We start from the raw sequence: 16944 nt of genomic DNA, 5'->3' as shown, positions 1-16944 counted from the left end.
GGGCAATTTTTCTGAAATTGTGATCATTTGTTTGTCTGTACACGTAAATCACATGTACTGATTTCCATCCCATTCGGATAATTCCTTCGTGGTGCGTGGTTTTCTTTGTCTTACCTTAGAGTGTACTTACGGTGTATGTGTTAAAAGCTTTATAGTAGTAAGCAGTCAATATTTTAAAAACTTTCAAATTCAGCCTTTTCATCACCGTGTAAAATATCACCAACTGCTTGTCTTTGAAAAGTCCTCGAATCTGCCGGCCACAAGATATACTTCATGATTTATTTCCCTAGCAAAATATTTCGTTAGTTGTTTAAAATTCGCCTTGGAACAAAACAGAAGGACCAATTACAATCACTACCAGCTGCATTACTAACTGTAATAAGGTACTGAACTGTTATGTCTTGAATGCTGAATAATATTTTATTATATTCTTTCATTCTTGTCATATGTAAGAGTTTTTGACAGTGAATATCTTCTGTTTTCTTTTATGGATAAAAAACTTCGTAAAACAAAAATCAGAGCGAAATTTCAATTTTGTTTGTGATGGTAGTTATCAGCACAGTGGAACTGGTAAGAATTAATTGGTTGCATGCAGTTTAGGTGTTCGCTGTAGCACTGTGTAATCTTTTAATTTGTTTCCTTCGCGTTTCACTTCCGATGTTGCCACAAGATTGTCAACAAAGTAATATTCAAAGTACGGGAAACTTTAGAAACAATGAAAGTACTGGCTGCGATTAAAACTCTGTTTTGGACGTAAAGTAGCATAAATTACGGCTACAGTAAGCTGTTGTCTTCGAAATGCGTGCTGGGATAATCAGATTGCTAAGAATAGTACAGCAGAGAAAGACTTCAATATATGAGCTGAGTTAATCAAACTGCTAAGGATAGTACGGGAGGAGCTTCAAAATCGTTCAAATGGCTATGCGACTTAACATCTGAAGTCATCAGTCCCCTAGACTTAAAACTATTAAACCTAACTAACCTAAATACATCACACACACCATGCCCGAGGCAGGATTCGAACCTGCGACCGTAGCAGCAGCGCGGTTCCAGACTGAAGCGCCTAGAACCACACGACGGGAAGAGCAACACAGGGCTATGAAGTAGTTATTGCCTGAAATATGAGATCTCTAATGAAGGGTGACGAGAAACGGAAGACTCCATTAGAAATCTACACAGGTAGGAAAAAATAAAAAGAAAGCTACTGTGCCAGGTACACGAGGAAATCAGCCAAGGAATCGGCTAGACGGGTGAGGAGACCTAAACGACCCCGCCCAGATTAACCGGCGCGCAAAACCAACGGTCATCTCTCCGGCGCCCATATTCCATTTGTATTTGTTTGAATGCTGTCTCCTGACGACGTACGGACAACAGATATACTTCTAAACAGGAGTAACGTTTTTGCCTGCACATCTCAGATAACCTTCGGTTTCCGTAAAAATATTGCTGAATGCAATACAAGTAGCTCGTTTTCCAGCGTCCTCCTACTCAGATTAGAGATGGCAGCCTAAAACTGATAGTCCCTTCCGCTCATGCTCGTAACCAGCTAGTGTCCATTGTTCGGAGACAGGTGGCGAATAGTAATGACTGAGGCTAAAAATTAAAACGAAGCGTGGCTCAGGGAGAGAGAGAGAGAGAGAGAGCTTGCGTTGGCGTTGAGTAGCAACCAACGGCGGTGACATCATTCCGCGAACGTTAAGGTCACCGCCACGGCAAGTCGCAGTCGCAGACCAGCGGGCGTTCGTTTGCAAGCCGTCGCGTCTTCAGCATCGTGTATTTCGCTCTCCAAAGTCAAATACGAGGAATATCATTTAATTTTTTTTACAAAAACAGTGAAAGAAACACTACTTTTTGATACAAACATAGGCATCGAAGGGGCTGGATTCAAAAAGCGCCAAGTTATATACTCAGCAGCTGATCAGTTGAGTTTGATAACGTGTTGTGCCCCAAGAAATAAATTTGACAAGAAGTTCACAAAAATTACAGCATCATAAACGTCTGGAAATTACCCCGTCAATATTTTATTGAAGGTAGATTACTGTTATACGAGATGTGGCTGTAAAATAACGGGACTGTTGCTGCAAAACTTTTTTTAAAAAAAACGTAGAAATTTAGTTATTGCCACCCCCCTCCTTTATCCCTACAACGCTCCATCCGAATTTTACGTTGATGGAAACACTACATGAAGTTTTCCTCTGTGAACTCCTTGATGACGCATGCCACAATTTCTTTCACCGCTTCAACGGCTGAAATCTTGTTCCTTTTAATGCAGATTTGACCTTGGGGGCTAGATAAAAATCACATTGTGCTAGATCTCGCGTATAAGGTAGTTGGTTTCACAATGGGATGCTGTGCTTCGCTAGAAACCTTCTGACAGACAGTGCGGTACGAGCAGATGCATTGTCTTGATGCAGATCCCATGACTTGTTCTTTCACAACTCGGGTCCTTTTTTTCTTATTTTCTCACGGAGTTTGGCAAGACCCTCAAGATAGTAATGTTGATCAACAGTTTGTCATTCAGAACCCAGTGAAGATCCACAATTTCTTGCATGTAGAAAAAAAATCATCATCGCTTTGTATCTTAATTCCCACATTCAAGGTTTTTTTCGCTCTCGGTGAAGGTGGGTCCTACCATTGCATCGATCGGCGCTTCGGTTCCTGATCAAAAGTGAAAAACCAAGAAATAAGGATCATTTTCAGTGGTATTCAAAGTGTCAGTACAAACATTTTCACGAGTTCCTTTTTGTTCTGTCTTGAGTATTTTCGGAACAGTTTTCCCGCACACTTTTCTCATGTTAAATTGGTTACGTACAATTTGCTTTATGCATTCTTTGTCAATTCCTACAGTTTTAGCAATCGATGGAATACTCAACCGACGGTCAGATCGAATCAGATCATCTATTTTTTCATATTTTCATCCATTTTTTTATGTTGAAGGGCGCCTCCGATCTGAGTCACCTTCGACATCATCTCGGCCATCATTGAAACGCTTGAACCACTCAAAAATTCGCATACGTGATAAACTCTCTTCCCTATAAACTTCTTTTAGTAAAAGATAGGTTGCAATAGCAGTTTCATGTGAAACTTCACTACAGTTCTGTGATCAATTATTGCACTTATAATTTTTCAGTCAAAACAAAGTAGCTATTTTTGTACCAACGGAGGACATGGCCACACAGATTTCTCTACAGAACCAGAGATGCCGCTTTCGAACGCTTGATGCTTCACAGTTATTGGTCATTCTTCTTTGGAGCATGCCTATTTAACTCTGTGACGGCATTAGTCCCGTTATTTTAGCCACATCTCATACCTTAGAGGTAAGCATTTTTCATTAGTACGTCGAAATTTCATCTTTTGATATCACAAATTAAAAGCAAAGTATTTAGTATATTATTCAGTGTTAATTTATTTTGTCAACCGATCTCTGGCCTATACACACATCAAAAAAAGTTTTGCGTCACCTCCGTTCCGAGAGTTCCGGAACTTGTACAGAATAGAGATCAACATAAACATCATTTCCGCCCTTTTTATTGCCCATGAAAACCACACATTGCATGTTGTACCATCATACGGGGAGTCCTTCAGAGGTGGTGGTCCAGATTGCTGTACACACCGGTACCTCTAATACCCAGTAGCACGTCCTCTTGCACTGATGCATGCCTGTATTCATCGTGGCACACTATCCACCCCAAAACAATTATTCCATAAGACTTTGTTGAATGAAAATATGCAGAATATGTCAGGAGATTGATTCGTTTGTTTCCAAGATTAGCAATTACACGAAGAGCAAAGGTGGCTGAACTTAATTGTTTGAGTAGCTCACTAATACGTTTCTTCTGTTTCAAGTTTTTATCGACAAGTACACCGAAGAATTTGGAGTATTCTGCTTTATTTACCGATCCCTGATCACGCGCTACATCAATTGTTGGTATGACTCTATTTGTTGTACAGAAATGAATGAAATGTCGTTTTTCCAAAATTTATGGACACAGTTAATAATTCTTTGAAAAACATCCCTTACGCTCTTTCTCTTGCTTTCTCTCTAGTGGAGTTTATTATAATACTAGTAGTAAGCACCAATTCTGCTTGTTCAGTGGTATATGGATGGTCATTCACTTACATAAGGAATAGGTGTGACCTCTGTGCGATGCCCTTCATAGTTTCTCTCCAATCACTAAAATTTTTCACCCTTCCCAGACTTTCGTGTTCTGTTTGTTAATTATGACTCAAACCACTTGTGTGTAAAGCCATCAGTTCCATAAAAAGATAAAGTTCTTCTAAGAGAGTAACATGATCTACATGATCAAATGGGCAAAAAATTGACGGTTTTAGGGTTTTTAGTTTTTGGTGAGTGAATATATAAAGAGCATTCTAAGTCGAGAAACCACCCTGCAATTCAAACTGTGATATGCTAAGTAAATCATTTCTAATTCAACGTGAGATTACTCTTAAGTAAATTACTTTTTCCAATATTTTGGAAAAATATGCTATTAAGGAAATGTGACAATAATTATTCAAGTCTCTCTTGACATCTTACTTACAAAGAGGTTTAACAATTGCATATTTTAATCAGTTTGGAAAAACTCCCTCTGTCAGTGAAGCATTACATATATCACTGAGGCTACTACTTGTTCAGTTAGAACAATTTTCCAGTGCTCTGTTTGAAATTACATCCACACCATAAGTGCTTTTGTTTTTTAGAAACCTTAATATTCTGTTAATTGCTATGTGATGTTGATGTTACATGTAGCTGCTTAAAGTTTTGCGGACTTATGTTTTTAATATATTCTCTTGCTTCTTCAACTGAACCGTTTATTCCTATTTTTACTCCTACATTTACAAAGTGATGGCAAAAAATACTTGTGAATTATCAGTCACAACATAGTCATTTAGTTTAACTGTTATGTTAACTTGTAAACTGACTTGATGTCCTTTCTCCCGTTTGACAATATGCCATACAGTATCTAATTTATCCATTTTACTTCCTCCCTTGGCATTATTTTCCGCAACACCAGGGTTACTGAGTAAAGTAAAAGTGAAAATAACGTAGAGTCATTTTTACGATCAGACTGTCAATGTCCAGATGACACGGGAGTTTTGAAATGATACACCAGAATTAATACGGTTTTTTGCACTACCTTCGACTAACTTACTTTATTCATCTCCAGAATTCTGGATCATCCAAGTCAATATAAGCGTACTGATAGCTATGAAATATTGTTCACTTATATGCATCTCTGTCAAGTGACACTGTATTAGGCAGGTGACTGCGTATTTTAAAGAATTATGTCTTTGCAGCTATCTGAACGTGCCAGCTGATAACCTCTACCCATTGATCTTTACCTAAACTGGATGACAAACTGTGGCCGTCTGCGTGTGCCGGATATATATCACAGTATTTTGTTCCTTAGCCATCTACCGTATGGCAGGCATGAAATGTCAACAGAACATGGAAGAAAATACTTTAAGATTCAAAGTCCTCATAAATTGGATACTCCATAATTTCTGGAGAAGAACAGAATAAACTGTTTCAAAATTATTGCAAAAATCTACGACATTTGTTATGTATACGAGTATAAAACAACTTCAAACCTCTGGTTATTCTACAGATGATGAGTACAGTCTGGATACTTGGTGCTCCACTTAGGAAAAGCCAATTTTTCACACATACTAATATTTATGACGTCATATCTCCTGAACTGTGGTTAGTTTACTGATTGCAGATACATTCAATGATATATGTGGATATTGTCTGCAAAATCTACTGCTAATAGATTTAGCAGCAAAGAAGAAATAAATCAATATGGGATACCTGATGCTGAAATTTTGCTGCATGAATAGCGAAAATGTAGTAAGCAATAAACTTCCTTCCTTTCATTATTTTGTAGCGGGTGTCAGTGAGGAAAAGGTTTGAAATTATGTCTAAAGTTTGTTGGAAGTTGCTAAGTGCTCTCATTCTCAAATATTGGATAAATATGATCTAATTTGTGTGCCGTCAGACATGTTGACATGTGCAAGGGCACTTCTCAATCTAAAGCAAGTAAATTTTTAGGTAATGTGTATCTGAAGTAATGCGTTGGCTACCAGCATATATATTATGTATATTACCATTCAGTGTCACAGAGACACGTACTGAACATCTGATAATGTATTTTTCTCAACAATATATTGAATATAAAATTTTCTGCAAGATAATCTGCACTTTTAGATACTTCATATGTCTACTTTTGCAAAATAGAAATATTTACAACGTGCCAGATAATATATTTCGAGAATAGCGTTGTAAATGATTGTCATTTTCCTGCAGTATATAAGTAGTAAAAACGTCTCCACAATATTAATGTAATAATTAAGTCATAATTTTTGTTATCTTTTACAGAAACAAAACCACAAGAGACGTAGAAAACTGTTAGATTGTCTGAAGACAGGAATTATTCTAGATATGTAAGGTTCATCTAATGAAAAATTAGAACAGTGTATCGATGTGACAATTCCCTGCTTTAGATGCTGTTGATATCAATGAGATAGGGTTTATAACCAGAAATAAGTAAGTGAGTACAAATTGATAAAAGGTTATTGCCTAGCTGCAATATGGCAGCCGATTTAGACAACAGGAACCTGTGGAAATCTTGAATGACTGATACTTTTGTATTGCTCTCCACTCTGGGACCGGCATCAGATAGGACTGATAGAGAAGTACAGAAAATCTAAAGGGGAGCAGCGTGTTTTGTTACAGGTTCATTGAGTAAACAAGAAAGGTTCTTTCACTAAGCACAAAAGGTTCATTCAGCAAGTGTGAAAGGTTTTTTCAGTAAGCATGAATGGTTTAATTGGTAAATGCAAATGGTTAGGTCTGTAAATGCGAAAGATTTGTTCAGTAAGCTCGAAAAGTTCATTCAGTAATTGTGAAAGGTTCATTCAGTAAATATGAAAGGTTCATTCAGTAAATGCAAAATATTCGTTCAGTGAGAACAAAAGATTCATTCAGTAAACGTGAAAGATTCGTCCAGTAAATGAAAAAGGTTCTTTCATTAAATGCAAAATGTTTGTTCAGTAAATGTGAAAGGTTCGTTCAGTAAGTATGAAAGCTTCATTCAGTAAATGTAAAAGGTTTGTTTAGTAAATGAGGAAGGTTTATTCAGTAAGCACGAAAGGTTCATTCAGTAAATCGAAAGGTTCGTACAGTAAATGTGAAAGTTTCGTTAAGTAAGTGGAAAAATTTGTTTCGCAGAAGTGAAAGGTTCATTTAGTAAATGCGAAAGGTTCATTCAGTACATGTGAAACGTTAATTCAGTAAGCACGAAAGGTTTGTCCCGTAAACACAAAATATTTCTCGTGTAAGCGTGAAAGGTTCATTCAGTAAGCATCAAAGGTTCGTTCACTAAACACAAAAGTTTCGTTCAGTAAGCGCAAAAGGTTCATTCAGTATATGTGAAAGGTTCAGTCAGTAAATGCAAAATATCTGTTCTGTCAGCACAAAAGGTTCGTTCAGTAAACGTGGAAGTTCGTTCAATAAGCATGAAAAATTTGTTCGGCAAACGTGAAATTTTCGATCAATAAGTGCGGCAGTTTTGTTCATTAAGCGTCAAACGTTCGTTCTGTAAATGCGATAGGTTTGTTCAGTAAAAGCGAAATGTTCCTTCACTAAATGTGAAAGGCTCGTTCAGTAAATTTGAGAGGTTCGTTCAGTAAGCTCAAACGGGTCGTTCAGTAAATGCAAATGGTTCATTCGCTAAATGAGAAAGGTTAACTCAGTAAGCATGAAAGGTTCATTCAGTAAACATGAAATTTCGTTCAGAAAACACGAAGGGTTTGTAGAAAAGTTAACCAATATATTTGCTTCCTCATACGTATCTCTCGCGAAATGCCATGTAGGGAAAATTAGCGAGATTCTAACTGATCCTTGTATCACGCTGTGCTCCCCTCACGAGTTCCAAAATTTAAAAAGTATGAGAAGTGATTTTTGTTGACTACTGTTCTACTAGTTAGAAACCTAATGCTGTATTACTGTACTCTTATAGTCACAAACAAGACATAGTATCTCAGTACTTTGTGCTCGTCGCCCTTTTGTATTTTTCGAGGGGAGTAGTCTATTTACCAGCACCGAGGTTCACCCTCTTTCTTCTCTCTCGTCATTGGCAATACAAATACGAGACTCCTCATAACAAGCACTTCCTTTCTGCTCTTTTGTCGATGACTGACATTTCTGAGCCCATTGCTGATTACAAAATACAAGTTGATCTTTCAAAGAAGAAAACAACAATCAGCCAGTATTAATGACGTTGTTCGTTTTCTAAATACCTCCGTTACCGGTTTCGAACTGACAGGTTCATTTTGAGACGGCTGTTCACGTTTACATTACATTTTTCGTTGCTTTCATTAGTTGCTGGAAAAGAAAACAGTAAATCAGTAGCCTTATTAACAGTGACTGGTTGCTATTTTCTTCTTTGCAAGAATCAACTTGCAAAAACTGTCCTATTGATATTTAGAATCAGTCAGTTTCCTGGTACGGAAATCACTACGTTCTTAATCAAGTATTTACTTTGTAATTTGTCTCATTATATTCTCTGATGATGCGGTGAGCAGAATGATTCCATGGTATCAATTTTTTGGATACCGATCTCAATAGAGATACGTTGGTTTTTCATCTTCCTGACAAATGTCAGATTTGTCAGTTACAACGTTTTCCATCTCGACTCTTCAATGTTCCTTTCCGCTGGCCTTTGGCGAATGGAACAGGAAAGAAGGAAGTGACAATGGAACACCATGTATCCTACGCCACACACCATAAGGTGGCTTGTGGAATATAAATGTAAATGTAGAGGTACATATCTACACCAATGAGACCTGTAGGGCGCTAGACTCGGAGGTTAGCTGCTATGGAAACTGGTAGCAGAAACTTTTGCCTACAATATTTAGCCGGCAATAGTAGGACTCTTGGTGGAAAAACCTCCTAATTACTATAATTTGCACCGAAGTCTCGAATTACATTTAATACCTTCCGCAGTTTGTCACGTAGAGAGGATATGTGACATTGTTAAGGGTGATTCATCCGTTGGATGAGTACTTCGTGCTCGTCGCCCTTTTGTATTCTTCGAGGGGAGTAGTCTATTTACCAGCACCGAGGTTCACCCTCTTTCTTCTCTCTCGTCATTGGCAATACAAATACGAGACTCCTCATAACAAGCACACGTCACAGTCATCTACAGCGAAACAGTCACTCTCAAGACACAAAATTCGGTGTGAATAATGAATGCATTCCCGAGTTAGATTACTGAACCCCTAGGGGATATTCTACCCAACAGTACCATACAACATTCAGGAAAAGCACTAGCTTTCTTCACTGATGCGAGACATCTTCCAAACAATGGATGCATGTGAACAAGTAAATTTCATCTTCTTCAACACTGTGCCACATCGTCGACTAGTAATCAAAATACACTGCCGGAAAAAAACTGGTACACTTTTTCAGATATTTCCAGTTCATTTAAGATTTGTTGTTGCAATAGTGCATATGGAGTTCGTGAAATGATTACATTTATAGATGAATGCACAAGCGGTTCTGAGGTGCCAGGTATCGATCCTGTGGTGTCACCGCCAGACACCACACTTGCTAGGTGGTAGCCTTTAAATCGGCCGCGGTCCGTTAGTATACGTCGGACCCGCGTGTCGCCACTATCAGTGATTGCAGACCGAGCGCCGCTACACGGCAGGTCTAGTCTAGAGAGACTCCCTAGCACTCGCCCCAGTTGTACAGCCGACTTTGCTAGCGATGGTTCACTGACTACATACGCTCTCATTTGCCGAGACGACAGTTTAGCATAGCCTTCAGCTACGTCATTTGCTACGACCTAGCAAGGCGCCATATTCAGTTACTATATGTCTTCTGAGCAGATAAGATTGTGAGTCATGTACCGTCAAGAGCGACGTTCCTCATTAATGGATTAAAGTTAAGTATCAAACTAATTACGTCCGCTTTCTGAATTCTAATTCCTAGTCATATTCCAGACCTCACGTCAGTATAGTTCTTCCCTCCTCACGCTAGCCTGCGTGAGCTAAAACGCGTGCATTTCGGCCTCCACTAGTAACACGGTGTTGGCTCTCTGCCAACACTACGGATCCATGATGAAACACACACATTAGTACGTTATATAGCCTCCATGGGTGGCAATGCAGGCAATGACTCTGGCATCCAGTCGATGGTACAGATGGCGAATACTGTCCTGGGGTACATTATGCCCCGTCTGCTCGACCTGTTCACGTAGTTCTGTAAGAGTTATTGGTTGACGACTCACTTCATGTCCCATAGTATTCGACACTTGCTCGACTGGTAACAAGCCTAGAGATTGTGCTGGACAAGGAAGTTGCTGCACATCTTGCAGAGCACGTTGAGTTTCACTGCCAGAAGCAGAGTTCGTTTTGTTTTTGGAGATGACACAAGTATTGCAATAAATAGTGTGTCGAGTGTAGTTCTAGAAAGATCTGCTAATGATATTTTCATGGATATTAATAAATGGTTTAAAGCCAACTCACTGGACATTAAACTTCGAAAAGACTCACTATATCCAATTAAGAACCTGTAAGAGGTTTCCATCCAGCATATGCATAAAGTATGAAGAAGAGCAGATAGAAGAGGTTGACAGTCTTAAATTCCTGGGATTACAACTTGATAATAAATTCAGTTGGGAGGAGCACACCACAGAAGTGCAGAAACGCCTTAACAAATCTGTATTTGCAATTCGATTGTTAGTAGACATAGACGACATAAAAATGAAAATGGCATATGGTATAATATTTTGGGATAATTCTTCAAGTCAAACAAAAATTTTCAGAGTCCAAAAGCGCGTAATATGTATTATTTGTGGAGTAAATTCGCGGACGTCCTGTAGAAACCTCTTCAAAGAACTGGGTATACTAACTACTGCTTCTCAGTATATTTACTCCTTAATGAAATTTGTCCTAAATAGTATATCTCTTTTTCCAACAAACAGCTCAGTTCATACATACAATACCAGGAACAAAAATGATGTGCACAAGGACTTAAAATCACTTACTTTAGTTCAAAAAGGGGTCCACTACTCAGGAACACTCATCTTCAATAATTTGCCAGCAAACATAAAAAATTTAGTTACAAATAAAGGTCGGTTTGAAAGGAGCCTGAAAGACTTACTGGTGGTCAACTACTTCTACTCCATTGACGAATTTTTTAATAGAAACAAATTATGTATTCTATATACTCATACTATTAGTATTGTTATTTCAGCTTTTAAAAAAAATTGACATGTTCCACATCCACGAGGATCTCCAGGCACGGATCTAGGGAACGAAAAACTAATCTAATCCAAACGGGCAGTGTGTGGGCCAGCATTATTCTGTTGGAGAACACATCATCTTCCCTTTGCAAGAACAGCAAAGGAATGAGTCTAACAACATTATACACGCACCGACCACTGGCTAGCGTGCCCTCCAGAAACACCAAAGGTGAACGAGATTTGTAGCTTATGGCACCCTAGACCATAAGGCATCGGCTGAGGCCAGTGTGTCTTGGACAAATGCACTGTAGGAGGCCAGGTCTATGTTGCACGCGCAAACGACCATTACTTGCGTGCAGGCAGAACCTGTTTCCATCGCTGAAGATCACGGTGCGCCATTCCATCTTCCAAGTGATCCTCTGATGGCACCAATTGAGCCGTGCACGTCGATGCTGTGGCGTGAGTAGAGGACGAGCTGGAGGTGTGCGTGCCGGTACTCCCACTGCTAATAACCGGCTCGCAACAGTTCGTGTTAACACGTCTGGGCTCACAAGCCCTCTCACCTGTGCTATGGTAGCTATACGATCTGCAACTGCTGCCCTTACAATACGACGATCCTGGCGGACGTCTGTGCTGCGTGGATGTCCAGAACCTCGTCTCCCGCCACTCGAAAAGCCACAATTTGAACCCCTTTCAAACTCGCTAAGTTGGCTGTAGAAAGCACGAGTGCGTCTCCGTGGCGCTGCTGCCTGCTTGCTTCAGACGTTTGCACTACACAAAGACTTCTGGCTGTGAGCACTCCCTGTTAAAGGGTAGACGCAGATGGCGCTCTGGTAGCTACGCCACTACGCTATCTGTTGGTGGACGACGTTGGGACCCTAAGAATACGTCTACTATCTCCCAGATGGTACGTGTCGTCATCGGATCAAAGTAGACGTCGTCTTTCCTGGTGTACTAAATTTTTTTTTCCAGCAGTGTACGATCCTTCTTCGCAAACGTGTGATTGGCTTGAGCATCGGGTCTTAACTGAAACGTATTTTAGTATCTGACGGTGATTGGGGTTGCCCACCAACCCGGGTATCGATGTGGAAGAGAGGACTTCATACCACGGCCGCAGGACGTTCCCATGGACGTGACATTCTACGTAAATGTCGCGGCCCTTACTAGTTCGATACTTCTCGCTATTCTCTGAAGCCTTCGATACGCGCCATTGATAGTGTGATTAACCTTGTACGTGTTTACGTTTGTCGTTTCGCATCACTTCCTGGACTGTTCGTGGCACGCATATGACTTTCGCAACGCTCTGGACTTTGCTTCTAGTTAGCCCTTCACTTCGTGAACTCCGCTGTCATCGACCACAGGAATCGCCGTTTGTTTCATCGGCCTCTGCGTCATCGTCAGTATCAGTTATCATAAACTACGTTCTACACACAATGAGTAGGACAGAGAAAAACGGTAAGGCCGTAACAGCCCTTGCTGTTATGTACTGCACCAGATTATAAAAATGGTTCAAATGGCTCTGAGCACTATGGGACTCAACTGCTGTGGTCATCAGTCCCCTAGAACTTAGAACTACTTAAACCTAACTAACCGAAGGACATCACACACATCCATGCCCGAGGCAGGATTCGAACCTGCGACCGCAGCAGTCGCACGGTTCCGGACTGCGCGCCTAGAACCACCGCGAGACCACCGCGGCCGGCGCGCCAGATCATAACCTCGAGGAAAACTGTGGTAGTAGTACTTGGCGGTACTCGTCACTAGACATATAAACCAAATTAACACAGTCCTCTTGAGCACTTGTGGTGTGTATATTTGCGGTAGCACTAGTGATCTAATGATAAAATAGGCGGTGCGGCTGGTCCCGGCGGAGGTTTGAGTCCTCCCTCGGGCATGGATGTGTGTGTTTGTCCTTAGGATGATTTAGGTTAAGTAGTGTGTAAGCTTAGGGACTGATGACCTTAGCAGTTAAGTCCCATAAGATTTCACACACATTTGAACTTTGATAAAATAGGTTCTACTAATAGACGTTACCTGAAGTGATTTGGCTGTGACATCAAACTGACAATGTAGTACTGTAGTACGTAAGCTAAATGTTACAGTCCCAGCACTGTAAACCCATCAGTCACTAATCACATAATCTTTATGTAACAGATCTTAATAATATTGGGTTGGTGCACAATTTCGTACGTTTTGAACCTTCCTCATCGTCGGCAAATGTCGCGCGATGGTCGAATGATCACAGTTCATCACATTCACCAGTTGTCGAGTATAGTGGCGTAGGTCACTGTGGATAAAAGCATTTAAAGATCGTCAACAAATCCCGAAGGTATTCCTAAGCATGGAGAGTCACTAATGTCAAAACGATCCTCCTTAAAAGAAGAAAACTATTTTCTTGCCGTGCTCTATCCAATCACGTTATCCCCATACACGGTGCAAATGTTTTTGGCTGCCTCCGCTGCTGTCACCCCTCTATTGAACTCAAAAAGAAGAATATGTCGAAATATTCCGATTTCTCCTCTTCGCACTCCATTTTCTAGTGCCCACAGCTCCATTCACTGTCTCCAATAACAAAATAACAATATGTAAATTCAAATAGCAACAGTGAGCTTCAAATAAAAATCACAGTCGACTAATAAACCCATAGCAAGCGGAATAGCAGCATGCAAAACAAAAACGCTACAAACTTATGGAGCAACCTAATAATGTCAGGAGAAGAAAATAGACCTGCTTGCGATGTTGCGTTGCTTTTATTAATTCAATACTGACGCGCTTTTCGCCTAATTCAAGGCATCTTCAGATTGGCCTACATTAAAATACAATTGAATTAGAAGGGCTTGACCCTACCTTGGGATTAGATGAAATTAGGAAAATAAATAATTGGACTTACCAATAAATGTTTGTAAGCAAGTTATGGATATCGGTGATAAAATATCCGCAATAATAAATTACCCTCATCAAGTCCAGAAAACATGTGCTCTTAAATGCATTCCTTAAGAGCTATGAGCGCTTGTTCATCTTTGCTACTTTGAAACACAACTCTTCTAATGATCAAGTGCTCGTAACTTTTAAGGTGTGCGTTTTAGGGCACACATTTGTTGGAAATTTTTTCTTGTTTTGGTCCATACTACCAGTTCCCAAAATATGGAAAGCAAAGAACTTGCAGTAGAAGAGATTTTTTTCACAGTATCGAAGATAAAAAATGGCTCGTAGCTCTTAAAATATGTATTTTCGGCCCTATGTTTACTGAGACTTTTTTGCTTCTAGTATCGGGTACTTTCAACTGTATGCGTTTACGCCATTAATTATGATACACCCTGTATGAACGATCTGTCAAAGAAGATCAGAGGCACAAGAAGATTGATCGCTAATGGTACTGTTGCGTACAGCAAAACATCCTCTTTGGACCATCGTAAGGCACTGCAGAAAGATTAGTGGAAATTTACTGCAAGGTGTAATGAATGGCAGTTCTCTTTAAATGTAGATAAACAGGTTACGATGCCTAGAACAAAGGGAAAGAACCCTGTAGTATCTGATTACAAGATTAGTGGTGAACATATCGAGAACGTCTCATCATATAAGGTGCAATACGAAAGTGTAACAGAAAAGCTCGGGGCACTTACATGGGAACACATGGAAGAAAGGCGCTGTAGTTCTCGCGAAGCCCTATGGGTAAAATTAGAGTACTTCTACTGAAGATAGTGCCACCGTTAAGCTGCCAGCATCGCATAGCTCGCTTAGGAATAATGATAAAAAGATAGAAGAGATTGGGGCCCGTACACAGGCATTTAGACTGTCACTTTTCCCTCGCTCAGCAGCTAATGAAACAGAAAAGAAAATCGATAATATTGGCACTCCACCATACATCGTACAGTGGCTAATGTGCAGATTTAGATATTACATTTTACGAATATGGCTTCGAATATCATGCCGTGGACGTCATCTTCACACTCATGACGAATACTAACAATTTTAATTTGCATAACGACTTCCAAAGACAACAAAAGTTTGATTTTCGCTGTTGCATATGATTATTCACCGAATCTGAAACTGTTTTATTCATTAAGCGGTATAATCCAGCATTAAAAGTTTAACACATTAAGTCAAGTATTAAAATTGGTAACTGTCTATGAGTCTTGATACAGCCAACTGACGGCTCGCATATTACCTAGAATAAAGTCATCCAGTATTTGATAATGAGAGCATTTAGTGACATCCAATAAACTTTACAGAACATTTCGAACCTATTCTAAACTATTTCTCTCTATACCACCCACAAAATAATGAAAAGTAAAAAGTTTATTGCTTGCTACATTTTCGCTGTTCATGCAGTAAAATTTCAGCATCAGGTATAACGCTATCATTTATTTCTTCTTTACTAGTAAATCTATTCGCAACACATTTTATAGAAACCATCAATATATCGTACTGACTGTACCTGCAAAATTACATCAATGTACGGCACACAATTTAAGAGATATGTCACAAACATTGATACGCGTGAAAAACTAGAATTTCTTAAAATGGAGGGAGATTACAAATACTATTCTCATCCAGTGTTCGAAGCTGTTTTATTCATTCTTTAGAAAATCGGGTAGGGGGCGGTTACTAATCCTTACTTCAACAGTTTTACTTCAAAAATTATTCATTTAATGTGGTGGCATGTTATACATTCGTACGATAATGTTTTAATGGTCTTATAGAATAAAAAATAAAAGTAAAATGAAAAAGAGTGGTAGATGACATAACTTTTACTTGCTTCGTCTATCATAAAATACTGGTACATTAGCTAACAGGCACAACTATATAATTATATTGATTAAGATAAACGGAAGCAGCCCTTCAGCTCGAGTGTACTCTAAACCGGCTTGGCATGTTTAGTACACCTAATTACGCAGCTTACAAATCCTCAGAAGCGTAGCATATATAGAGCAGTAAAAGCGATCGACTTAGTAATCCCTTCTTTTCGTACTACACCATCTTTAGTACCGAGACAATACATCTGCTGTTGAAGTTTCTTCGTTGCTTACCACGTTGTTCGCAAACGAGCCCGCCCGCAAAAATCTTCAGCGTTTGGTGTATCGTCTTTCCATGTCATTCATCGGAACCGTTGAGTATTGTACTGACGTTTACCGTCAGCGGCAATTAAACTTTAAGCAGTGAACACAGTGCACGCTCCTATACTGAAAAAGCCCTCGCTTATCTCAGTGTTTACCCTGAAAAGACACGTACCTGTAGTTGCTCGGCTTGCCTGCTCGGAGACCGCTTCGCTTCTGACGTGCCAGCGAGCTCTCTCAAGGAAAAGACCTCGGCCCTAAAACTGTTTCCTTGCGCCTGCACGATCGCTGTCTGCGGCTAAAGGCGATGTTCCGAATTGTTATTTCCTATTCTTGTGATCTGGAAGTCTTTATGACATTTAGAGTAAAAGCTGCAATCTCTTCCAAATATATCTGCTGTTATTGAGTGCCGACGAACTCCTGCGCTTCGAGTTAAAACTGACATACAACAGCGAAGTGGAGTCGAACTGTGTGGTACCACTGGCTTTATTGCTCTATTGTGACCTTAATCAATAATGCATCTACCCTTGGCCCACTCCAATGAGTTCTCTCGCCGAACGTGCACAGAAGCAGCGTTTCTTTTCAGTTTATGCCATTTCCCTCTGTTACTCATGCGATGTCTCCATTTCACTTAA

At 39.8% G+C, this 16944-nt stretch overlaps 1 protein-coding gene across 1 annotated transcript in view; it reads right to left on the bottom strand.

The window, feature by feature from the left end:
* LOC126203600 (histone acetyltransferase KAT6A-like) overlaps nucleotides 1-16512 on the bottom strand; it is a 166520-nt gene extending 150008 nt beyond the window's left edge. The window contains exon 1 of the mRNA XM_049937966.1: nucleotides 16485-16512. The gene's annotated coding sequence lies outside the window, so the exon portion shown is untranslated. The remainder of the gene's footprint in view (nucleotides 1-16484) is intronic.
* Nucleotides 16513-16944: the final 432 nt, after the last annotated feature.

The sequence above is a fragment of the Schistocerca nitens genome, chromosome 9, assembly GCF_023898315.1.
Source record: "Schistocerca nitens isolate TAMUIC-IGC-003100 chromosome 9, iqSchNite1.1, whole genome shotgun sequence".
Taxonomy (NCBI): Eukaryota; Metazoa; Arthropoda; class Insecta; order Orthoptera; family Acrididae; genus Schistocerca; species Schistocerca nitens.
This window is presented reverse-complemented; position numbering and strand designations above follow the sequence as displayed.